General features: G+C 69.9%; 1 protein-coding gene across 3 annotated transcripts in view; it reads right to left on the bottom strand.

The window, feature by feature from the left end:
- Positions 1 to 5257, bottom strand: part of LOC140403303 (uncharacterized) — a 215796-nt gene extending 210539 nt beyond the window's left edge. For 2 of the 3 annotated variants that reach the window (XM_072491129.1, XM_072491130.1), the window contains exons 1-2: positions 4775 to 5257; positions 3823 to 3892 (exon numbers count right to left, since the gene is read on the bottom strand). The gene's annotated coding sequence lies outside the window, so the exon portion shown is untranslated. The remainder of the gene's footprint in view (positions 1 to 3822; positions 3893 to 4774) is intronic. The other variant, XM_072491131.1, reaches the window with a different exon arrangement.
- Positions 5258 to 24650: the final 19393 nt, after the last annotated feature.

Here is a 24650-nt window from a genome sequence, read left to right as displayed (position 1 = left end):
GTTACATTTTCCTCCAACTCATTTATATATACTACAATATGTTTCCCATTCCCATTCTCCTGCCTTGTGTGTCAAATTATGTTTCCGAATGCTCTTGTGAAACGCCTTGGGACATATGTTAAAGGTGCTATATAAATACAGGTTGTTGTAAACATCACAAATACATCCAGCATCACAGAAAATACAGTGCAGAAGAGGCTCTTTGGCCCACCGAGGCTGCACAGACACATGAAAAACACCTGACCGGCCTACCAAATCCCATTTGCCAGCACTTGGCCCATAGCCTTGAATGTTGTGCCGTGCTAAGTGCTCATCCAGGTACATTTTAATGGATGTGAGGCAACTCGCCTCTACCACCCTCGCAGGCACTTTCCCTTTCCCTACACACTTTGTGCTATATAATGCATCATGAGGAACAATATATAATATGTATCTCGATGATTTGGCTGTGGGGACCAAATGAAATATTCCCAAGATCGCGGATGAGACAAAGCTAGGCAGGAATGTGCGTTGTGAGGAAGATGTAAAGCAACTACAGGAGGATTTGGACAGACTTAGTGAGTGGGCAAAGACATGGTGGATGGAATATTATGCGGAGAAATGTGAGGTTGTCCACTTCGGTAGGAGGAACCTAAATGGTAAGAAATTGAAAAGTGTAGATGTACAAAGGGACCTGTGTGTCCTTGTCCATAAGTCACTGAAGGCTAACAGGCAGATGCAGAATACTATGAGAAAGGATAATGGAATGTTAGCCTTTATCGTGAGAGGATTGGAGTACAGGAGCAGTGACGTCTTGTTTCAATTGCTTAAGAGCTTGGTTAGGCCCCACCTGGAGTGGTGGGTATAGTTTTAGTCCCCTTACCACAGAAAGGATATTATTGTCTTGAAGGGAGCGCAACAAAGGTTCACCAGACTTGTTTAATGATAATCATAATAATAATAATCTTTATTATTGTCACAAGTAGGCTGACATTAACACTGCAATGAAGTTACTGTGAAAATCCCCTAGTCGCCAAATTCCGGCGCCTGTTCGGGTACACTGAGGGAGAATGCAGAATGTCCAATTCACCTAACAAGCACGTCTTTCGGGGCCTGTGGGAGGAAATCGGAGGAAACCCACGCAGCCACGGGGGAGAACGTGCAGACTCCGCACCGACAGTGACCCAAGCCGGGAATCGAACCCGGGACCCTGGAGCTGTGAAGCAACTGTGCTAACCACTGTGCTACCGTGCTGCCCTTGTTCCGGACCGTCTTCCGAAGAGGGATTGGGGAAAACTGGGCCTGTAGTCTCTGGAATTTCAAACAATGAGAGGTGATCTCATTGAATCGTACAAAGTACTGAAAGTTATAGATAATGTTGATGCAGGTACGATGTTCCCCTTGGTTAGGGCGGGGGGGGGGGGGGGGGAAGAGAGAGTCTAGAACAAGGGGCACAATTTCAAAATAGGGCTGTGGAAGCTCGTTCATTGAGTATGTTTAAGGAAGCGATTGGTAGATTTCTGATTAACAATAACATAATGGGTTATGGGGATAGTGGGCGTAAAAGGCATTGAATTGTCCCAACAGCTATGATCGTATAGAGTGGTGGTGCCGGCTTGATGGGCTGAATGACAATTAAACTCTGAGTGACCTCAACTGGTGTGCACTGAACAGCAGCTCAGCTCCTGGGGCCTTAGAGGACATTTATGCCTCTCTACGAGAATACTTTGTGCATTACATGATACTACCATCCTGCACGTTAAAACAGCACTCACCATGAGCAGTGCCAAGCAAAATATGCTAATATGTAAGAAATTGACTCCGTAGTTTGAATTTATTGTACACTAGAGATCGTAATTGAACACAGATGAAAAACAATCTTTTTTTCGAGATCATTGATCCAGCACCCAAAATAAATTACTTCCTAATTCAGAATGTTCCCCAATTAAACAATTCAAACTCGGCTACTATTGTAAACTTGAAAACAGTTAAGGTTTGGTGGTCAGAAATCTACCTCAGCAGATGATTAATGTCTTCCGTATTATTGCCCAAAAGAGAGGCATGTTGCAGAAGCTTTTCATCTCACACCAGGACAAATGCAAGAACACCAAATTTCAAACGATCACAACAATTTATACCACAGGAGAAAAGTTTAAAAAAAGATTTAGAGTACCCAATTCTTTTTTCCCCCCAATTACGGGGCAATTTAGCGTGGTTTTTTCATAGAATTTATCATAGAATTTACAGTGCAGAAGGAGGCCATTCGGCCCATCGAGTCTGCACTGGCTCTTGGAAAGAGCACCCTACCCAAGGTCAACACCGCCACCCTATCACCATAACCCAGTAACCCCACCCAACACTAAGGGCAATTTTGGACACTAAGGGTAATTTATTTAGCATGGCCAATCCACCTAACCTGCACATCTTTGGACTGTGGGAGGAAACCGGAGCACCCGGAGGAAACCCACGCACACAAGGGGAGGATGTGCAGACTCCGCACAGACAGTGACCCAAGCCGGAATCGAACCTGGGACCCTGGAGCTGTGAAGCAATTGTGCTATCCACAAGGCTACCGTGCTGCCCTGGTTAATGCTACCGTGGTTAATTCACCTACCCTGCACATCTTTTTGGGTTGTGGGAGTGAGATCCACGCAGACACGGGGAGAATGTGCAAACTCCTCACGGACAGTGATACGGGGCCGCGATCGTACCCGGGCCCTTGGCGCTGTGAGGCCGCAGTGCTGACCACTGTGCCATTGTGCTGCCTGGGAGAGCAGGGTATTGACTGGTTGATAAGTCGACTCTGATTGATTGAGGGGTTGCCATGGGGAACTATGAGCTCCACAAGCTCCCAGGTTAATTCAAAAAAGGACACAAACTTGATCAACATCCACTATCACCATCCTGGGGTTACCAGAAACTGAACTAACCATATAAATACCAGAGCAGACGCTAGGAATCCTGTAGCAAATAACTCACTTCCTGACCCAACTCACCTCCTGACACCCCCAAATCCTGTCAGCTATCTACAAGGCACAAGTGAGGAGTGTGATGCATACTCTCCACTTGCCTGGATGAGTGCAACTCCAACAACACTCAAAAAGCTCGACACCATCCAGGACAAAGCAGCCCCGCTTGATTGCTACTCCTTCCACAAACACCCAATCTTTTTATCACCGAAGAATAGTGGCATCTGCAAGAACTCACCAATGCTCCTTAGGAAGCACCTTCCAAACCCATAACCACGACTATCTAGAAGGGCAAGAGCAGCAGAAATCTGGGAAGCCCACCACCTGGAGGTTCCCCTCCAAGCCACTCACCACCCCGACTTGAAAATATATCGGCCGGTCCTTCACTGTCGCTGGGTCAAAGTCCTGGAATTAAATCTCAAACAGCACTATGGGTGTACCTACACCACATGGACTGCAGCTCCTCAAGGCAGCAGCTCCCCACTACCTCCTGAAGGGCAACGAGGGATGGACAATAAATGCACGGCCTAGCCAGTGATGCTCACATCCCATAAATGAATAAAAGAAACACGTTCCTTTTGCTCGCGGAGGATGGGTTCCTGCGGGCGAACGTATGTCGCTTCCAGTAACTGTTACGAGCTTGACTGATTATCTTAAGTCAGTTATTAGTGCAGCGCACTCAGGATTGCTCGACAAGTGCTGCTCCATTGCAGAATCGCATCGGAATGCAAGTGTTTTAGCAAACGCGGACTGGCTGAGTGTGGTCTGTACTCTGCCTATCACGAGCAAACAAAGATCACGTTTGGTCCGGTCAGCCAATCACCGGGACATGCCTGACATCACACTGAAATGCATACATTTTGTATTACTGTACCTTGACGAATAGCCCAGTCTTTATAGAGCGGTGCATCATCCAGCTGGTCACGAGCAGCGCCGTGGAAGATCTGCCAGTATAACACACAGAAACATCAGTCATGCACAATACGCTCCAGACAATATACAAGAACATCAGCCTCCTCTGTATCGCATTTAAACCTTCCCTACTCCTGCATTGGGTGTAATGGTGCATGGTTGACAAGTGTCGTCCTGTGCATCACCGCCAAACTCAATTCTATCCTTAGCCAGCACCAACATGCTCCCACTTCCCAACACAGGGACAAACAAGCGGGAGCATTGCCCCCCTTTCATCCCCACCCCACCCCTTGCCCAGGGCTGTCGAGGCCAACCTTATCAGCACCCTCAAATATGAGCCCGTGACTGAATATAGACTTGGGAGTGGGGAAAAAAAAATAACACTGTTCCCTACATAACATATATATATAAAACAACAATGTTTCACACAGAAACAATACCTCACTGTCTCATTCATATGTTAGAAATGGTCGATTTCTCAAAAACAGCTGCTGCTCTCAATGGAAAAAAATAGCAAGGGGGCTAACAATGTCCCTTATTGTCCAGGTGACTTCACCTGGACTTTTTTTTTCCAGGGGGTGTGGGGCGGGGGGGGGGGGGGGGGTTCGTGATATTAATCAGTGGGGGAATTATTTCCACCACGGTTGTGAGTGATCACAGGCAAAAAATGTTGCAACTTGGAGGTGGGAAGGGAGGGAGAGAGAGACACACACACACACAGACAGACAATGCGATGGTAAGTCACAAAAAAAAAAAGCCTCTCCTGTAACATCACACAGCCCCATTCACTCGTTCTGCCTCGAGTCAAGAGCGAATCGCCCTCCTCCCCTCTTATCCACCCCCCTCCTCTCCCGCACAAGCACACATCACAATAGGCACAGTGCCCTTGGAAAGCACAATAACACACCACTCACGGGTTGGTTGGTTGGGTGGGGGGCTAGCCGCTATCCAGGCAAGCAGGGCTACTTGGGCAGCAAGCTTCCTGAGCCAAATAGCTCGCAACACTGTGCAGCAACTGAACACCAGGCAGTCATGTCAATTCCTCATTCAATTTCAATGGTTCTGAAAGTTAATACAACAGCCAGAGAGATGCAAATGCTGGCTCACTGTGCAATGGAGGAAAAACCAGGAGCACTTCAATGCACTTTTGCATTCGCATCCCACTTTTGTTATTTTTTTTTGTTGCAAAGGGGGTTTGAGCTGCAGACAGGTCTTTGGAGCAGCTTGGGTTTTTTTTTGTTCTTGGGTATTTTTTTTTTTTTGGCAGCTCTCTACCCGCCCCCCTCCTCCCCGGTGCTCAGTGCTGGCTGCTGAGAGCCCGCTGCAATCTCAGTCCCTGCTCCATTGCAATCCCAGCCACACTGGCATCCATTGCTGCCTGGGAAATGCCAGGCTGAGGCTCAGCCCCCTCCGCACGGCGCCGGGCCGGGCGGACATCCCGCCCCCGGCACCCAGCCCATTGGCCCCACGCTGCTGCCACTCAGCAGATCCCCCCCCCCCCCACCCCGCCACCGGCGGGAGCGGAGAGAGTGGGAGGGGGTCCGGGGCGGGAGCGGAGAGAGTGGGAGGGGGTCCGGGGCGGGAGCGGAGAGAGTGGGACCGGACGGGAGTGGAGAGAGAGGGAGGGGGGCCGGGGCGGGAGCGGAGAGAGTGGGAGGGGGTCCGGGGTGGGAGCGGAGAGAGTGGGAGGGGGGCCGGGGCGGGAGCGGAGAGAGTGGGAGGGGGTCCGGGGTGGGAGCGGAGAGAGTGGGAGGGGGGCCGGGGCGGGAGCGGAGAGAGTGGGAGGGGGGCCGGGGTGGGAGCGGAGAGAGTGGGAGGGGGGCCGGTGCGGGAGCGGAGAGAGTGGGAGGGGGTCCAGGCGGGAGTGGGAGGGGGGCCGGGCGGGAGCGGAGACCCGGGCGGGAGCGGAGAGAGTGGGAGGGGGGCCGGGCGGGAGCGGAGACCCGGGCGGGAGCGGAGAGAGTGGGAGGGGGGCCGGTGCGGGTGGGAGCGGAGAGAGTGGGAGGGGGTCCGGGCGGGAGTGGAGAGAGTGGGAGGGGGGTGGGAGCGGAGAGAGTGGGAGGGGGTCCGGGCGGGAGCGGAGAGAGTGGGAGGGGGGCCGGTGCGGGTGGGAGCGGAGAGAGTGGGAGGGGGTCCGGGCGGGAGTGGAGAGAGTGGGAGGGGGGCCGGGCGGGAGTGGAGAGAGTGGGAGGGGGGCCGGGGTGGGAGCGGTGGGAGGGGGGTGGGAGCGGAGAGAGTGGGAGGGGGGCGGGAGCGGAGAGAGTGGGAGGGGGTCTGGGCGGGAGCGGAGACCCGGGCGGGAGCGGAGAGAGTGGGAGGGGGGCCGGTCCGGGCGGGAGTGGAGAGAGTGGGAGGGGGGCCGGGCGGGAGTGGAGAGAGTGGGAGGGGGGCCGGGGTGGGAGGGGGGTGGGAGCTGAGAGAGTGGGAGGGGGGCGGGAGCGGAGAGAGTGGGAGGGGGTCCGGGCGGGAGTGGAGAGAGTGGGAGGGGGGCCGGGGCGGGAGCGGAGAGAGTGGGAGGGGGTCCGGGCGGGAGCGGAGAGAGTGGGAGGGGGGCCGGTGCGGGTGGGAGCGGAGAGAGTGGGAGGGGGTCCGGGCGGGAGTGGAGAGAGTGGGAGGGGGGTGGGAGCGGAGAGAGTGGGAGGGGGTCCGGGCGGGAGCGGAGAGAGTGGGAGGGGGGCCGGTGCGGGTGGGAGCGGAGAGAGTGGGAGGGGGTCCGGGCGGGAGTGGAGAGAGTGGGAGGGGGGCCGGGCGGGAGTGGAGAGAGTGGGAGGGGGGCCGGGGTGGGAGCGGTGGGAGGGGGGTGGGAGCGGAGAGAGTGGGAGGGGGGCGGGAGCGGAGAGAGTGGGAGGGGGTCTGGGCGGGAGCGGAGACCCGGGCGGGAGCGGAGAGAGTGGGAGGGGGGCCGGTCCGGGCGGGAGTGGAGAGAGTGGGAGGGGGGCCGGGCGGGAGTGGAGAGAGTGGGAGGGGGGCCGGGGTGGGAGGGGGGTGGGAGCTGAGAGAGTGGGAGGGGGGCGGGAGCGGAGAGAGTGGGAGGGGGTCCGGGCGGGAGTGGAGAGAGTGGGAGGGGGGCCGGGGCGGGAGCGGAGAGAGTGGGAGGGGGGCCGGTGCGGGTGGGAGCGGAGAGAGTGGGAGGGGGTCCGGGCGGGAGTGGAGAGAGTGGGAGGGGGGTCGGGCGGGAGTGGAGAGAGTGGGAGGGGGTCCGGGCTGGAGCGGAGAGAGAGGGAGGGGCGGGAGCGGAGAGAGTGGGAGGGGCCGGGGCGGGAGCGGAGAGAGTGGGAGGGGGTCCGGGCCGGAGCGGAGAGAGTGGGAGGGGCCGGGGCGGGAGCGGAGAGAGTGGGAGGGGGTCCGGGCGGGAGCGGAGACCCGGGCGGGAGCGGAGAGAGTGGGAGGGGGTCCGGGCGGGAGCGGAGAGAGTGGGAGGGGGTCCGGGCGGGAGTGGAGAGAGTGGGAGGGGGGCCGGTGCGGGTGGGAGCGGAGAGAGTGGGAGGGGGGCGGGGGCGGAGAGAGTGGGGGGGGTGGGAGCGGAGAGAGTGGGAGGGGGTCCGGGCGGGAGCGGAGAGAGTGGGAGGGGGGCGGGGGCGGAGAGAGTGGGAGGGGGTCCGGGCCGGAGCGGAGAGAGAGGGAGGGGGGCCGGGGCGGGAGCGGAGAGAGTGGGAGGGGGTCCGGGCCGGAGCGGAGAGAGAGGGAGGGGGGCTGGGGCGGGAGCGGAGAGAGTGGGAGGGGGTCCGGGCGGGAGCGGAGAGATTGGGAGGGGGTCCGGGCGGGAGTGGCGAGAGTGGGAGGGGGGCCGGGGCGGGAGCGGAGAAAGTGGGAGGGGGGCCGGGGCGGGAGCGGAGAGAGTGGGAGGGGGTCCGGGCGGGAGCGGAGAGAGTGGGAGGGGGGCCGGGGCGGGAGCGGAGAGAGTGGGAGGGGGGCCGGGGCGGGAGCGGAGAGAGTGGGAGGGGGGCCGGGGCGGGAGCGGAGAGAGTGGGAGGGAGGCCGGGGCGGGAGCGGAGAGAGTGGGAGGGGGTCCAGGGTGGGAGCGGAGAGAGTGGGAGGGGGGCGGGAGCGGAGAGAGTGGGAGGGGGTCCAGGCGGGAGCGGAGACCCGGGCGGGAGCGGAGAGCCGGGACGGAGCGGAGAGAGTGGGAGGGGGGCCGGGCGGGAGTGGAGAGAGTGAGAGGGGGGCCAGGGCGGGAGCGGAGAGAGTGGGAGGGGGTCCGGGCGGGAGCGGAGAGAGTGGGACCGGGCTGGAGCGGAGAGAGTGGGAGGGGGGCTGGGGCGGGAGCGGAGAGAGTGGGAGGGGGGCCGGGCGGGAGCGGAGAGAGTGGGAGGGGGGCCGGGCGGGAGCGGAGAGAGTGGGAGGGGGTCCGGGCGGGAGCGGAGAGATTGGGAGGGGGTCCGGGCGGGAGCGGAGAGAGTGGGAGCGGAGAGAGTGGGAGGGGGGCCGGGGCGGGAGCGGAGAGAGTGGGAGGGGGGCCGGGGCGGGAGCGGAGAGAGTGGGAGGGGGGCCGGGGCTGGAGCGGAGAGAGTGGGAGGGGGGCCGGGCGGGAGTGGAGAGAGTGGGAGGGGGGCGGGAGCGGAGAGAGTGGGAGGGGGTCTGGGCGGGAGCGGAGACCCGGGCGGGAGCGGAGAGCCGGGACCGAGCGGAGAGAGTGGGAGGGGGGCCGGGCGGGAGTGGAGAGAGTGGGAGGGGGGCGGGAGCGGAGAGAGTGGGAGGGGGTCCAGGCGGGAGCGGAGACCCGGGCGGGAGCGGAGAGCCGGGACGGAGCGGAGAGAGTGGGAGGGGGGCCGGGCGGGAGTGGAGAGAGTGGGAGGGGGGCCGGGGCAGGAGCGGAGAGAGTGGGAGGGGGTCCGGGCGGGAGCGGAGAGAGTGGGACCGGGCGGGAGCGGAGAGAGTGGGAGGGGGGCCGGGGCGGGAGCGGAGAGAGTGGGAGGGGGGCCGGGCGGGAGCGGAGAGAGTGGGAGGGGGTCCGGGCGGGACCGGAGAGAGTGGGAGGGGTTCCGGGCGGGAGCGGAGAGAGTGGGAGGGGTTCCGGGCGGGAGCGGAGAGAGTGGGAGGGGATCCGGGCGGGAGCAGATGGAGGGGATCTTGTCGGGAGCGGGAGGAGGGGGAGGGGGTCTGGGTGGGAGCGGAGAGAGTGGGAGGGGGTCTGGGTGGGAGCGGAGAGAGTGGGAGGGGGTCCGGGCGGGAGCGGAGTCCCGGGCGGGAGCGGAGTGCCGGGACGGAGCGGAGAGAGTGGGAGGGGGGCCGGGCGGGAGCGGAGAGAGTGGGAGGGGGTCCGGGCGGGAGCGGAGAGAGTGGGAGGGGGGCCGGGGCGGGAGCGGAGAGAGTGGGAGGGGGGCCGGGCGGGAGCGGAGAGAGTGGGAGGGGGGCCGGGCGGGAGCGGAGAGAGTGGGAGGGGGTCCGGGTGGGAGCGGAGAGTGTGGGAGGGGTTAGGGGCGGGAGCGGAGAGAGTGGGAGGGGTTCCGGGCGGGAGCAGATGGAGGGGATCTTGTCAGGAGTGGGGGGAGGGGGAGGGGGTCTGGGCGGGAGCGGAGAGAGTGGGAGGGGTTCCGGGGCGGGAGCGGCGAGGCTGGGAGGGGGGTCGGAGAGAGGGGGAGGGGGTCCGGGCTGGAGCGGAGAGGGGGTCCGGGTGGGAGCGGAGAGAGGGGAGGGGGAGGGGGTCCGGGCGGGAGCGGAGAGAGGGGAGGGGGAGGGGGAGGGGGTCCGGGTGGGAGCGGAGAGAGGGTGAGGGGGTCCGGGCGGGAGCGGATGGAGGGGATCTTGTCGGGAGCGGGGGGAGGGGGAGGTGGTCTGGGCGGGAGCGGAGAGAGGGGGAGGGGGTCCGGGGCGGGAGCGGCGTGGCTGGCAGGGGGTCCGGGTGGCAGCGGGGGGACAGTGTCCGGGCGAGAGGGGCGGGAGCGATGAGGCTGGGAGGGGGTCCAGGGTGGGAGTGGAGAGAGGGGGAGGGGGTCTGGGCGGGGGAGGTGGAGGGGTCCGGGCGGGAGCGGGGGGAGGGGTCAGGGGGAGGGGGACCGGGCGGGAGTGGAGGGAGGGGGAGGGGGTCCGGGTGGGAGCGGGGGGAGGGGGAGGGGTCAGGGGGAGGGGGACCGGGCGGGAGTGGAGGGAGGGGGAGGGGGTCCGGGTGGGAGCGGATGGGAGGGGGAGGGGGAGGGGGTCCAGGCGGGAGCGGAGAGAGGGGGAGGGGGTCCGGGCGGGAGCGGAGAGAGGGGGAGGGGGTCCGGGCGGGAGCGGAGAGAAGGGGAGGGTGTCCGGGCGGGAGCGGGGGAGGGGGAGGGGGAGGGGGTCCGGGCGGGAGTGGAGAGAGGGGGAGGGGCGGGGGGGGTCCGGGAGGGAGCGGAAAGAGGGGGAGGGGGTCCGGGCACGAGCGGGGGGAGGGGGTCCGGGCGGGAGCGGAGAGAGGGGGAGGGGGTCCCGGAGGGAGGGGATCTGGGCGGGAGCGGAGAGAGGGGGAGGGGGTCTGGGCGGGTGCGGAGAGAGGGGGAGGGGGTTCCGGGTGGGAGCGGGGGGAGGGGGAGGTGTTTCCGGGCGGGGGGAGGGGGCAGGGGGAGGGGGTCCGGGCGGGAGCGGAGAGAGGGGGAGGGGGTCCGGGCAGGAGCGGAGAGTGGGGAGGGGGTCCGGGCGGGAGCGGAGAGAGGGGATCTTGTCGGGAGCGGGGGGAGGGGGAGGGAGTCTGGGCGGGAGCGGAGAGAGGGGTAGGGGGTCCGGGGCGGGAGCGGCGAGGCTGGCAGGGGGTCCGGGTGGCAGCGGGGGGAGGATGTCCGGGCGGGAGCGGAGAGAGGGGGTTCCGGGCGGGAGCGGAGAGAGTGGGACAGGGTCCGGACGAGAGGGGGAGGGGGCCCGGGGCAGGAGCGGAGAGAGGGGGTTCCGGGCGGGTGCGGAGAGAGTGGGACAGGGTCCAGGCGAGAGGGGGAGGGGGTCCGGGGCGAGAGTGGAGTGGGTGGCAGGGGAGTCCGGGGCTAGGGGTCCGGGCGGGACCGGAGAGAGGGGCAGGGTGTCCGGAGCGGAGAGAGTGGGAGGGGTTCTGGGAGGTAGCGGAGAGAGGGGGAAGGGGTCCAGGTGGCAGCGGAGATAGGGGGAGGGGGTCCGGGCAGGTGCGGAGAGAGTGGGAGGGGGGTCAGGCGCGGGAGCGGTGAGAATGGGGGGGGTCCGGGAGCGGAGAGAGGAGGTCCGGGGCGGGAGTGGAGAGAGGGGGGTCCGGGCTGAAGCGGAGAGAGGGGGTCCGGGGCGGGAGTGGAGGGAGGGGGGTCCTGGCGGGAGCGGAGAGGGGGGGGGTCCGGGGCGGGAGTGGAGAGAGTGGGCGGGAGCGGCGAGATGGGGAGGGGTCCCGGGGTGGGAGCGGTGAGGGTGAGTGGGGGTCCGGGGCGGGAGTGGAGAGGGTGGGAGGGGGTCCGGGGCGGGAGCGAGAGGGGGGGTCCGGGAGCAGAGAGAGGGGGTCCGGGGCAGGAGCGGAGGGAGCGGGGTCCAGGTAGGAGTGGAGAGAGGTGGTCCAGGGCGGGAGTGGAGAGAGAGGGGTCCGGGCGGGAGCGGAGATGTGGGCGGGAGTGGAGAGAGTGGGATGGGGTCCGGGCTGGAGCGGCGAGATGGGGAGGGGACCCGGGGCGGGAGCGGTGAGGGTGAGAGGGGGTCCGGGTGGGAACGATGAGGCTGGGAGGGGGTCCGGGGCGGGAGTGGCGAGAGGGGGAGGGGGTGGGGGTCCGGGGCGGGAGCGGAGATCCGCCGGGAGCGGAGAGGGTGGGAGGGGAGTCCGGGCGGGAGCGGAGAGAGGGGGAGGGGGTCTGGGAGGGAGCAGAGAGAGTGGGACAGGGTCCGGGTGAGGGGGGGGGCCCGGGGCAGGAGCGGAGAGAGGGTGGTCCAGGTGGGAGCGGAGAGAGGGGACCCGTGGCGGGAGTGGAGAGAGGGGGGTCCGGGAGCGGAGAGAGGGGGTCCGGGCTGGAGCGGAGAGGGGGGGGTTCAGGCGGGAGCGGAGATGTGGGCGGGAGCGGAGAGAGTGGGAGGGGGTCCAAGCGGAGAGAGTGGGGAGGGGTCCCGGGGCGGGAGCGGTGAGGCTGAGAGGGGGTCCGGGTGGGAACGATGAGGCTGGGAGGGGGTCTGGGGCAGGAGTGGCGAGAGGGGGAGGGGGTCCGGGGTGGGAGTGGCGAGAGGGGGAGGGGGTCCGGGACGGGAGCGGAGAGGCTGGGAGGGGGTCTGGGGCGGGAGTGGCGAGAGGGTGGTCCAGGTGGGAGCGGAGAGAGGGGACCCGTGGCGGGAGTGGAGAGAGGGGGGTCCGGGAGCGGAGAGAGGGGGTCCGGGCTGGAGCGGAAAGAGGGGGAGGGGGTCCGGGTGGCAGCGGAGAGAGGGGGAGGGGGTCGGGTGGCAGCGGAGAGAGGGGGAGGGGGTCCGGGCAGGAGCAGAGGGACGGGGAAGGGGTCCGGGAGGCAGCGGAGAGAGGGGGAGGGGGTCCGGGCAGGAGCAGAGGGACGGGGAAGGGGTCCGGGAGGCAGCGGAGAGAGGGGGAGGGGGTCCGGGCAGGAGCAGGGGGACGGGGAAGGGGTCCGGGTGGCAGCGGAGAGAGGGGGAGGGGGTCCGGGGCGGGAGCGGTGACAATGGGAGGGGGTTCGGAGCGGAGAGAGGGGGGTCCGGGAGCGGAGAGAGGGGGGTCCGGGAGCGGAGAGAGGGAGTCCGGGGCGGGAGTGGAGAGAGGGGGGGGGGGTCCGGGCTGGAGTGGAGAGAGGAGGGTCCGGTGCGGGAGTGGAGAGAAGGGGTCCGGGCGGGAGTGGAGAGAGGGAGGGTCTGGGCGGGAGTGGAGAGAGGGGGTCCGGGCGGGTGTGGAGAGAAGGGGTCCGGGCGGGTGTGGAGAGAGGGAGGGTCCGGGCGGGAGCGGAGAGAGGGGGTCCGGGCGAGAGCGGAGAGAGGGAGGGTCCGGGTGGCAGCGGAGAGAGGGTGGTCCGGGTGGGTGCGGAGAGAGGGAGGGTCCGGGCGGGTGTGGAGAGAAGGGGTCCGGGCGGGTGTGGAGAGAAAGGGTCCGGGGCGAGAGTGGAGAGAGGGAGGGTCCGGGCGGGAGCGGAGAGAGGGGGTCCGGGCGAGAGCGGAGAGAGGGAGGGTCCGGGTGGCAGCGGAGAGAGGGTGGTCCGGGTGGGTGCGGAGAGAGGGAGGGTCCGGGCGGGAGTGGAGCGAGGGGGGTCCGGTTGGGAGCGGAGAGAGGGAGGGTCCGGGTGGGAGCGGAGAGAGGGTGGTCTGGGTGGGAGCGGAGAGAGGGGGTCCAGGGCGGGAGTGGAGAGAGGGGGGTCCGGGCGGGAGCGGAGAGAGGGGGTCCGGGGCGGGAGTGGAGAGAGGGAGGGTCCGGGCGGGAGCGGAGAGAGGGGGTCCGGGGCGGGAGTGGAGAGAGGGAGGGTCCGGGCAGGAGAGGAGAGAGGGGGGGTCCGGGGCGGGAGTGGAGAGAGGGGGTTCCGGGCGGGAGAGAGGGAGGGGGCCCGGGGCAGGAGCGGAGAGAGGGAGGGTCCGGGCGGGAGCGGAGAGAGGGGGGTCCGGGCGGGAGTGAAGCGAGGGGGGTCCGGGCGGGAGTGGAGAGAGGGGGTTCTGGGTGGGAGCGGAGAGAGGGAGGGTCCGTGCGGGAGTGGAGAGAGGGAGGGTCCGGGCGGGAGTGGAGAGAGGGAGAGGGGGTCCGGGGCGTGAGTGGCGAGAGGGGGAGGGGGTCCGGGATGGGAGCGGAGAGGCTGGGAGGGGGTCCGGGGCGGGAGCGGAGAGTGGGGGAGGGGGTCTGGGGCGGGAGTGGCGAGAGGGGGAGGGGGTCCGGGGCGTGAGTGGCGAGAGGGGGAGGGGGTCCGGGTCGGGAGTGGCGAGAGGGGGAGGGGGTCCGGGTCGGGAGTGGCGAGAGGGGGAGGGGGTCCGGGACGGGAGCGGAGAGGCTGGCAGGGGGTCCGGGTGGCAGCGGAGAGGGTGGGAGGGGGTCCGAGTGGGAGCGATGAGGTTGGGAGGGGGTCCGGGGCGGGAGTGGAGGGAGGGGGTCCGGGGCGGGAGTGGAGTGGGTGGCAGGGGAGTCCGGGGCGAGGGGTCCGGGCGGGATCGGAGAGAGGGGGACAGGGTCCGGGCGAGAGGCGGGGGGCCCGGGGCAGGAGCGGAGAGAGGGGGGTCCGGGAGCGGAGAGAGGGGGTCCGGGCTGGAGCGGAGAGGCGGGGGGTCCGGGCGGGAGCGGAGATGTGGGCGGGAGCGGAGAGAGTGGGAGGGGGTCCGGGTGGCAGCGGAAAGAGGGGGAGGGGGTCCGGGTGGCAGCGGAGAGAGGGGGAGGGGGTCCGGGTGGCAGCGGAGAGAGGGGGAGGGGGTCCGGGCAGGAGCAGAGGGACGGGGAAGGGGTCCGGGAGGCAGCGGAGAGAGGGGGAGGGGGTCCGGGCAGGAGCAGAGGGACGGGGAAGGGGTCCGGGTGGCAGCGGAGAGAGGGGGAGGTGGTCCGGGGCGGGAGCGGTGAGAATGGGAGGGAGTCCGGGGCGGGAGCAGTGAGAATGGGAGGGGGTCCGGGAGCGGAGAGAGGGGGGTCCGGGAGCGGAGAGAGGGAGTCCGGGGCGGGAGTGGAGAGAGGGGGGGTACGGGCTGGAGTGGAGAGAGGAGGGTCCGGGGCGGGAGTGGAGAGAAGGGGTCCGGGCGGGAGTCGAGAGAGGGAGGGTCTGGGCGGGAGTGGAGAGAGGGGGTCCGGGCGGGTGTGGAGAGAAGGGGTCCGGGCGGGTGTGGAGAGAAGGGGTCCGGGGCGGGAGTGGAGAGAGGGAGGGTCCGGGCGGGAGCGGAGAGAGGGGGTCCGGGCGAGAGCGGAGAGAGGGAGGGTCCGGGTGGGAGCGGAGAGAGGGTGGTCCGGGTGGGTGCGGAGAGAGGGGGTCCAGGGCGGGAGTGGAGAGAGGGAGGGTCTGGGCGGGAGTGGAGCGAGGGGGGTCCGGTTGGGAGCGGAGAGAGGGAGGGTCCGGGTGGGAGCGGAGAGAGGGTGGTCTGGGTGGGAGCGGAGAGAGGGGGTCCAGGGCGGGAGTGGAGAGAGGGGGTCCAGGGCGGGAGTGGAGAGAGGAGGGTCCGGGCGGGAGCGGAGAGAGGGAGGGTCCGGGCGGGAGCGGAGAGAGGGGGTCCGGGGCGGGAGTGGAGAGAGGGAGGGTCCGGGGCGGGAGCGGAGAGAGGGGGGTCCGGGCGGGAGAGGGGGAGGGGGCCCGGGGCAGGAGCGGAGAGAGGGAGGGTCCGGGCGGGAGTGGAGAGAGAGGGGTCCGGGAGGGAGCGGAGAGAGGGGGTCTGGGGCGGGAGTGAAGAGAGGGAGGGTCCGGGCGGGAGTGGAGAGAGGGGGGTCCGGGCGGGAGTGGAGCGAGGGGGGTCCGGGCGGGAGTGGAGAGAGGGGGTTCTGGGTGGGAGCGGAGAGAGGGAGGGTCCGTGCGGGAGTGGAGAGAGGGAGGGTCCGGGCGGGAGTGGAGAGAGGGAGGGTCCGGGCGGGAGTGGAGAGAGGGGGGTCCGGGGCGGGAGTGGAGACAGGGGTGTCCGGGCGGGAGTGGAGAGAGGGAGGGTCCGGGCGGGAGTGGAGAGAGGGAGGGTCCAGGCGGGAGCGGAGATGTGGGCGGGAGCGGAGAGAGTGGGAGGGGGTCCGAGCAGGAGCGGCGAGAAGGGGAGGGTTCCCGGGGCGGGAGCGGTGAGGGTGAGAGAGGGGGTCCGGGTGGGAACGATGAGGCTGGGAGGGGGTCCGGGGTGGGAGCGGCGAGGCTGGCAGGGGGTCCGGGTGGCAGCGGGGGGAGGGGGGTCTGGGCGGGAGCAGAGAGAGGGGGGTCCGGGCAGGAGCGGAGAGGGGGGTCCAGGCAGGAGCGGAGAGAGTGGGACGGGGTCCGGGCGGGAGCGGGGTGACGGGGGTCCGGGCAGGAGCGGAGAGAGTGGGACAGGGTCCAGGCGAGAGGGGGAGGGGGCCCGGGGCAGGAGCGGAGGGAGGGGGGTCCAGGTGAGAGCGAAGATCCGGGCGGGAGCGGAGAGGGTGGGAGGGGGTCCGAGTGGGAGTGGAGAGAGGGGGGGAGGGGGTCTGGGGCGGGAGTGGGGAGAGGGGGGTCCGGGAGCGGAGAGAGGGTGTCCGGGCTGGAGCGGAGAGGGGGGGGTCCAGGCGGGAGCGGAGATGTGGGCGGGAGCGGAGAGAGTGGGAGGGGGTCCAAGCGGAGAGAGTGGGGAGGGGTCCCGGGGCGGGAGCGGTGAGGCTGAGAGGGGGTCCGGGTGGGAACGATGAGGCTGGGAGGGGGTCTGGGGCAGGAGTGGCGAGAGGGGGAGGGGGTCCGGGGTGGGAGTGGCGAGAGGGGGAGGGGGTCCGGGACGGGAGCGGAGAGGCTGGGAGGGGGTCTGGGGCGGGAGTGGCGAGAGGGGGAGGGGGTCCGGGGCGTGAGTGGCGAGAGGGGGAGGGGGTCCGGGATGGGAGCGGAGAGGCTGGGAGGGGGTCCAGGTTGGGAGTGGAGAGAGGGGGAGGGGGTCCGGGGCGAGAGTGGAGTGGGTGGCAGGGGAGTCCGGGGCTAAGGGTCCGGGCGGGACCGGAGAGAGGGGCAGGGTGTCCGGAGCGGAGAGAGTGGGAGGGGTTCTGGGAGGTAGCAGAGATAGGGGAGGGGGTCTGGGAGGTAGCGGAGAGAGGGGGAAGGGGTCCAGGTGGCAGCGGAGATAGGGGGAGGGGGTCCGGGCAGGTGCGGAGAGAGTGGGAGGGGGGTCAGGCGCGGGAGCGGTGAGAATGGGGGGGGGTCCGGGAGCGGAGAGAGGAGGTCCGGGGCGGGAGTGGAGAGAGGGGGGTCCGGGCTGAAGCGGAGAGAGGGGGTCCGGGGCGGGAGTGGAGGGAGGGGGGTCCTGGCGGGAGCGGAGAGGGGGGGGTCCGGGGCGGGAGTGGAGAGAGTGGGCGGGAGCGGCGAGATGGGGAGGGGCCCCGGGGTGGGAGCGGTGAGGGTGAGTGGGGGTCCGGGGCGGGAGTGGAGAGGGTGGGAGGGGGTCCGGGGCGGGAGCGAGAGGGGGGGTCCGGGAGCAGAGAGAGGGGGTCCGGGGCAGGAGCGGAGGGAGCGGGGTCCAGGTGGGAGTGGAGAGAGGTGGTCCAGGGCGGGAGTGGAGAGAGAGGGGTCCGGGCGGGAGCGGAGATGTGGGCGGGAGTGGAGAGAGTGGGATGGGGTCCGGGCTGGAGCGGCGAGATGGGGAGGGGACCCGGGGCGGGAGCGGTGAGGGTGAGAGGGGGTCCGGGTGGGAACGATGAGGCTGGGAGGGGGTCCGGGGCGGGAGTGGCGAGAGGGGGAGGGGGAGGGGGTCCGGGGCGGGAGCGGAGATCCGCCGGGAGCGGAGAGGGTGGGAGGGGAGTCCGGGCGGGAGCGGAGAGAGGGGGAGGGGGTCTGGGAGGGAGCAGAGAGAGTGGGACAGGGTCCGGGTGAGGGGGGGGGCCCGGGGCAGGAGCGGAGAAAGGGTGGTCCAGGTGGGAGCGGAGAGAGGGGACCCGTGGCGGGAGTGGAGAGAGGGGGGTCCGGGAGCGGAGAGAGGGGGTCCGGGCTGGAGCGGAGAGGGGGGGGGGGTCCAGGCGGGAGCGGAGATGTGGGCGGGTCCAGGCGGGAGCGGAGATGTGGGCGGGAGCGGAGAGAGTGGGAGGGGGTCCAAGCGGAGAGAGTGGGGAGGGGTCCCGGGGCGGGAGCGGTGAGGCTGAGAGGGGGTCCGGGTGGGAACGATGAGGCTGGGAGGGGGTCTGGGGCAGGAGTGGCGAGAGGGGGAGGGGGTCCGGGGTGGGAGTGGCGAGAGGGGGAGGGGGTCCGGGACGGGAGCGGAGAGGCTGGGAGGGGGTCTGGGGCGGGAGTGGCGAGAGGGGGAGGGGGTCCGGGGCGTGAGTGGCGAGAGGGGGAGGGGGTCCGGGATGGGAGCGGAGAGGCTGGGAGGGGGTCCGGGGCGGGAGCGGAGAGTGGGGGAGGGGGTCTGGGGCGGGAGTGGCGAGAGGGGGAGGGGGTCCGGGGCGTGAGTGGCGAGAGGGGGAGGGGGTCCGGGTCGGGAGTGGCGAGAGGGGGAGGGGGTCCGGGTCGGGAGTGGCGAGAGGGGGAGGGGGTCCGGGACGGGAGCGGAGAGGCTGGCAGGGGGTCCGGGTGGCAGCGGAGAGGGTGGGAGGGGGTCCGAGTGGGAGCGATGAGGCTGGGAGGGGGTCCGGGGCGGGAGTGGAGTGGGTGGCAGGGGAGTCCGGGGCGAGGGGTCCGGGCGAGATCGGAGAGAGGGGGACAGGGTCCGGGCGAGAGGCGGGGGGGCCCGGGGCAGGAGCGGAGAGAGGGGGGTCCGGGAGCGGAGAGAGGGGGTCCGGGCTGGAGCGGAGAGGCGGGGGGTCCGGGCGGGAGCGGAGATGTGGGCGGGAGCGGAGAGAGTGGGAGGGGGTCCGGGTGGCAGCGGAGAGAGGGGGAGGGGGTCGGGTGGCAGCGGAGAGAGGGGAAGGGGGTCGGGTGGCAGCGGAGAGAGGGGGAGGGGGTCGGGTGGCAGCGGAGAGAGGGGGAGGGGGTCCGGGCAGGAGCAGAGGGACGGGGAAGGGGTCCGGGAGGCAGCGGAGAGAGGGGGAGGGGGTCCGGGCAGGAGCAGGGGGACGGGGAAGGGGTCCGGGTGGCAGCGGAGAGAGGGGGAGGGGGTCCGGGGCGGGAGCGGTGAGAATGGGAGGAGGTCCGGGGCGGGAGCAGTGACAATGGGAGGGGGTTCGGAGCGGAGAGAGGGGGGTCCGGGAGCGGAGAGAGGGGGGTCCGGGAGCGGAGAGAGGGAGTCCGGGGCGGGAGTGGAGAGAGGGGGGGGGGTCCGGGCTGGAGTGGAGAGAGGAGGGTCCGGTGCGGGAGTGGAGAGAAGGGGTCCGGGCGGGAGTGGAGAGAGGGAGGGTCTGGGCGGGAGTGGAGAGAGGGGGTCCGGGCGGGTGTGGAGAGAAGGGGTCCGGGGCGGGAGTGGAGAGAGGGAGGGTCCGGGCGGGAGCGGAGAGAGGGGGTCCGGGCGAGAGCGGAGAGAGGGAGGGTCCGGGTGGGAGCGGAGAGAGGGTGGTCCGGGTGGGTGCGGAGAGAGGGGGTCCAGGGCGGGAGTGGAGAGAGGGAGGGTCCGGGCGGGAGCGGAGAGAGGGGGTCCGGGCGAGAGCGGAGAGAGGGAGGGTCCGGGTGGGAGCGGAGAGAGGGTGGTCCGGGTGGGTGCGGAGAGAGGGGGTCCAGGGCGGGAGTGGAGAGAGGGAGGGTCCGGGCGGGAGTGGAGCGAGGGGGGTCCGGTTGGGAGCGGAGAGAGGGAGGGTCCGGGTGGGAGCGGAGAGAGGGTGGTCTGGGTGGGAGCGGAGAGAGGGGGTCCAGGGCGGGAGTGGAGAGAGGGGGGTCCGGGCGGGAGCGGAGAGAGGGAGGGTCCGGGCGGGAGCGGAGAGAGGGGGTCCGGGGCGGGAGTGGAGAGAGGGAGGGTCCGGGCAGGAGAGGAGAGAGGGGGGTCCGGGGCGGGAGTGGAGAGAGGGGGTTCCGGGCGGGAGAGAGGGAGGGGGCCCGGGGCAGGAGCGGAGAGAGGGAGGGTCCGGGCGGGAGCGGAGAGAGGGGGGTCCGGGCGGGAGTGAAGCGAGGGGGGTCCGGGCGGGAGTGGAGAGAGGGGGTTCTGGGTGGGAGCGGAGAGAGGGAGGGTCCGTGCGGGAGTGGAGAGAGGGAGAGGGGGTCCGGGATGGGAGCGGAGAGGCTGGGAGGGGGTCCGGGGCGTGAGTGGCGAGAGGGGGAGGGGGTCCGGGATGGGAGCGGAGAGGCTGGGAGGGGGTCCGGGGCGGGAGCGGAGAGTGGGGGAGGGGGTCTGGGGCGGGAGTGGCGAGAGGGGGAGGGGGTCCGGGGCGTGAGTGGCGAGAGGGGGAGGGGGTCCGGGTCGGGAGTGGCGAGAGGGGGAGGGGGTCCGGGTCGGGAGTGGCGAGAGGGGGAGGGGGTCCGGGACGGGAGCGGAGAGGCTGGCAGGGGGTCCGGGTGGCAGCGGAGAGGGTGGGATGGGGTCCGGGGCGGGAGTGGAGGGAGGGGGTCCGGGGCGGGAGTGGAGTGGGTGGCAGGGGAGTCCGGGGCGAGGGGCCCGGGGCAGGAGCGGAGAGAGGGGGTTCCGGGAGCGGAGAGAGGGGGTCCGGGCTGGAGCGGAGAGGCGGGGGGTCCGGGCGGGAGCGGAGATGTGGGCGGGAGCGGAGAGAGTGGGAGGGGGTCCGGGTGGCAGCGGAGAGAGGGGGAGGGGGTCCGGGCAGGAGCAGAGGGACGGGGAAGGGGTCCGGGAGGCAGCGGAGAGAGGGGGAGGGGGTCCGGGCAGGAGCAGAGGGACGGGGAAGGGGTCCGGGGCGGGAGCGGTGAGAATGGGAGGGGGTCCGGGAGCGGAGAGAGGGGGGTCCGGGAGCGGAGAGAGGGAGTCCGGGGCGGGAGTGGAGAGAGGGGGGGTCCGGGCTGGAGTGGAGAGAGGAGGGTCCGGGGCGGGAGTGGAGAGAAGGGGTCCGGGCGGGAGTCGAGAGAGGGAGGGTCTGGGCGGGAGTGGAGAGAGGGGGTCCGGGCGGGTGTGGAGAGAAGGGGTCCGGGCGGGTGTGGAGAGAAGGGGTCCGGGGCGGGAGTGGAGAGAGGGAGGGTCCGGGCGGGAGCGGAGAGAGGGGGTCCGGGCGAGAGCGGAGAGAGGGAGGGTCCGGGTGGGAGCGGAGAGAGGGTGGTCCGGGTGGGTGCGGAGAGAGGGGGTCCAGGGCGGGAGTGGAGAGAGGGAGGGTCCGGGCGGGAGTGGAGCGAGGGGGGTCCGGTTGGGAGCGGAGAGAGGGAGGGTCCGGGTGGGAGCGGAGAGAGGGTGGTCTGGGTGGGAGCGGAGAGAGGGGGTCCAGGGCGGGAGTGGAGAGAGGGGGTCCAGGGCGGGAGTGGAGAGACGGGGGTCCGGGCGGGAGCGGAGAGAGTGAGGGTCCGGGCGGGAGCGGAGAGAGGGGGTCCGGGGCGGGAGTGGAGAGAGGGAGGGTCCGGGGCGGGAGCGGAGAGAGGGGGGTCCGGGCGGGAGAGGGGGAGGGGGCCCGGGGCAGGAGCGGAGAGAGGGAGGGTCCGGGCGGGAGTGGAGAGAGAGGGGAGCGGAGAGAGGGGGTCTGGGGCGGGAGTGAAGAGAGGGAGGGTCCGGGCGGGAGTGGAGAGAGGGGGGTCCGGGCGGGAGTGGAGCGAGGGGGGCCGGGCGGGAGTGGAGAGAGGGGGTTCTGGGTGGGAGCGGAGAGAGGGAGGGTCCGTGCGGGAGTGGAGAGAGGGAGGGTCCGGGCGGGAGTGGAGAGAGGGAGGGTCCGGGCGGGAGTGGAGAGAGAGGGGTCCGGGGCGGGAGTGGAGACAGGGGTGTCCGGGCGGGAGTGGAGAGAGGGAGGGTCCGGGCGGGAGTGGAGAGAGGGGGTCCGGGCGGGTGTGGAGAGAAGGGGTCCGGGCGGGTGTGGAGAGAAGGGGTCCGGGGCGGGAGTGGAGAGAGGGAGGGTCCGGGCGGGAGCGGAGAGAGGGGGTCCGGGCGAGAGCGGAGAGAGGGAGGGTCCGGGTGGGAGCGGAGAGAGGGTGGTCCGGGTGGGTGCGGAGAGAGGGGGTCCAGGGCGGGAGTGGAGAGAGGGAGGGTCCGGGCGGGAGTGGAGCGAGGGGGGTCCGGTTGGGAGCGGAGAGAGGGAGGGTCCGGGTGGGAGCGGAGAGAGGGTGGTCTGGGTGGGAGCGGAGAGAGGGGGTCCAGGGCGGGAGTGGAGAGAGGGGGTCCAGGGCGGGAGTGGAGAGACGGGGGTCCGGGCGGGAGCGGAGAGAGTGAGGGTCCGGGCGGGAGCGGAGAGAGGGGGTCCGGGGCGGGAGTGGAGAGAGGGAGGGTCCGGGGCGGGAGCGGAGAGAGGGGGGTCCGGGCGGGAGAGGGGGAGGGGGCCCGGGGCAGGAGCGGAGAGAGGGAGGGTCCGGGCGGGAGTGGAGAGAGAGGGGAGCGGAGAGAGGGGGTCTGGGGCGGGAGTGAAGAGAGGGAGGGTCCGGGCGGGAGTGGAGAGAGGGGGGTCCGGGCGGGAGTGGAGCGAGGGGGGCCGGGCGGGAGTGGAGAGAGGGGGTTCTGGGTGGGAGCGGAGAGAGGGAGGGTCCGTGCGGGAGTGGAGAGAGGGAGGGTCCGGGCGGGAGTGGAGAGAGGGAGGGTCCGGGCGGGAGTGGAGAGAGAGGGGTCCGGGGCGGGAGTGGAGACAGGGGTGTCCGGGCGGGAGTGGAGAGAGGGAGGGTCCGGGCGGGAGTGGAGAGAGGGAGGGTCCGGGCGGGAGCGGAGATGTGGGCGGGAGCGGAGAGAGTGGGAGGGGGTCCGAGCAGGAGCGGCGAGAAGGGGAGGGTTCCCGGGGCGGGAGCGGTGAGGGTGAGAGAGGGGGTCTGGGTGGGAACGATGAGGCTGGCAGGGGGTCCGGGTGGCAGCGGGGGGAGGGGGGTCTGGGCGGGAGCAGAGAGAGGGGGGTCCGGGCAGGAGCGGAGAGGGGGGTCCAGGCAGGAGCGGAGAGAGTGGGACGGGGTCCGGGCGGGAGCGGGGTGACGGGGGTCCGGGCAGGAGCGGAGAGAGTGGGACAGGGTCCAGGCGAGAGGGGGAGGGGGCCCGGGGCAGGAGCGGAGGGAGGGGGGTCCAGGTGAGAGCGAAGATCCGGGCGGGAGCGGAGAGGGTGGGAGGGGGTCCGAGTGGGAGTGGAGAGAGGGGGGGAGGGGATCTGGGGCGGGAGTGGAGTCGGTGGCAGGGGAGTCCGGGCGGGAGCGGAGAGAGGGGGAGGGGGTCTGGGAGGGAGCAGAGAGAGTGGGACAGGGTCCGGGTGAGGGGGGGGGGGGGGGGGCGGGGCAGGAGCGGAGAGAGGGGACCCGTGGCGGGAGTGGAGAGAGGGGGGTCCGGGAGCGGAGAGAGGGGGTCCGGGCTGGAGCGGAGAGGGGGGGGGTCCAGGCGGGAGCGGAGATGTGGGCGGGAGCGGAGAGAGTGGGAGGGGGTCCAAGCAGGAGCGGCGAGATGGGGAGGGGGTCCGGGACGGGAGCGGTGAGGCTGAGAGGGGGTCCGGGTGGGAACGATGAGGCTGGGAGGGGGTCCGGGGCGGGAGTGGCGAGAGGGGGAGGGGGTCCGGGGCGGGAGCGGAGAGGCTGGCAGGGGGTCCGGGTGGCAGCGGAGAGGGTGGGAGGGGGTCCGGGGCGGGAGTGGAGTGGGTGGCAGGGGAGTCCGGAGCGAGGGGTCCGGGCGGGATCGGAGAGAGTGGGACAGGGTCCGGGCGAGAGGCGGGGGGGGCCCGGGGCAGGAGCGGAGAGAGGGGGGTCCGGGAGCGGAGAGAGGGGGTCCGGGCTGGGGCGGAGAGAGTGGGACAGGGTCCGGGCGAGAGGCGGGGGGGCCCGGGGCAGGAGCGGAGAGAGGGGGGTCCGGGAGCGGAGAGAGGGGGTCCGGGCTGGAGCGGAGAGAGTGGGAGGGGCTCCGAGCAGGAGCGGCGAGAAGGGGAGGGGTCCCGGGGCGGGAGCGGTGAGGGTGAGAGGGGGTCCGGGTGGGAACGATGAGGCTGGGAGGGGGTCCGGAGCGGGAGTGGCGAGAGGGGTAGGGGGTCCGGAGCGGGAGTGGCGAGAGGGGGAGGGGGTCCGGGTGGCAGCGGAGAGAGGGGGAGGGGGTCCGGGCAGGAGCAGAGGGACGGGGAAGGGGTCCGGGAGGCAGCGGAGAGAGGGGGAGGGGGTCCGGGCAGGAGCAGAGGGACGGGGAAGGGGTCCGGGTGGCAGCGGAGAGAGGGGGAGGGGGTCCGGGGCGGGAGCAGTGACAATGGGAGGGGGTTCGGAGCGGAGAGAGGGGGGTCCGGGAGCGGAGAGAGGGGGGTCCGGGAGCGGAGAGAGGGAGTCCGGGGCGGGAGTGGAGAGAGGGGGGGGGGTCCGGGCTGGAGTGGAGAGAGGAGGGTCCGGTGCGGGTGTGGAGAGAAGGGGTCCGGGGCGGGAGTGGAGAGAGGGAGGGTCCGGGCGGGAGCGGAGAGAGGGGGTCCGGGCGAGAGCGGAGAGAGGGAGGGTCCGGGTGGGAGCGGAGAGAGGGTGGTCCGGGTGGGTGCGGAGAGAGGGGGTCCAGGGCGGGAGTGGAGAGAGGGAGGGTCCGGGCGGGAGTGGAGCGAGGGGGGTCTGGTTGGGAGCGGAGAGAGGGAGGGTCCGGGTGGGAGCGGAGAGAGGGTGGTCTGGGTGGGAGCGGAGAGAGGGGGTCCAGGGCGGGAGTGGAGAGAGGGGGGTCCGGGCGGGAGCGGAGAGAGGGAGGGTCCGGGCGGGAGCGGAGAGAGGGGGTCCGGGGCGGGAGTGGAGAGAGGGAGGGTCCGGGCAGGAGAGGAGAGAGGGGGGTCCGGGGCGGGAGTGGAGAGAGGGGGTTCCGGGCGGGAGAGAGGGAGGGGGCCCGGGGCAGGAGCGGAGAGAGGGAGGGTCCGGGCGGGAGCGGAGAGAGGGGGGTCCGGGCGGGAGTGAAGCGAGGGGGGTCCGGGCGGGAGTGGAGAGAGGGGGTTCTGGGTGGGAGCGGAGAGAGGGAGGGTCCGTGCGGGAGTGGAGAGAGGGAGGGTCCGGGCGGGAGTGGAGAGAGGGAGAGGGGGTCCGGGGCGTGAGTGGCGAGAGGGGGAGGGGGTCCGGGATGGGAGCGGAGAGGCTGGGAGGGGGTCCGGGGCGGGAGCGGAGAGTGGGGGAGGGGGTCTGGGGCGGGAGTGGCGAGAGGGGGAGGGGGTCCGGGGCGTGAGTGGCGAGAGGGGGAGGGGGTCCGGGTCGGGAGTGGCGAGAGGGGGAGGGGGTCCGGGTCGGGAGTGGCGAGAGGGGGAGGGGGTCCGGGACGGGAGCGGAGAGGCTGGCAGGGGGTCCGGGTGGCAGCGGAGAGGGTGGGAGGGGGTCCGAGTGGGAGCGATGAGGTTGGGAGGGGGTC

Source organism: Scyliorhinus torazame, chromosome 27 (genome assembly GCF_047496885.1).
Source record: "Scyliorhinus torazame isolate Kashiwa2021f chromosome 27, sScyTor2.1, whole genome shotgun sequence".
Taxonomy (NCBI): domain Eukaryota; kingdom Metazoa; phylum Chordata; class Chondrichthyes; order Carcharhiniformes; family Scyliorhinidae; genus Scyliorhinus; species Scyliorhinus torazame.
The sequence above is the reverse complement of the archived record's forward strand: the minus strand, read 5'-3'. Positions and strand labels throughout refer to the sequence as shown.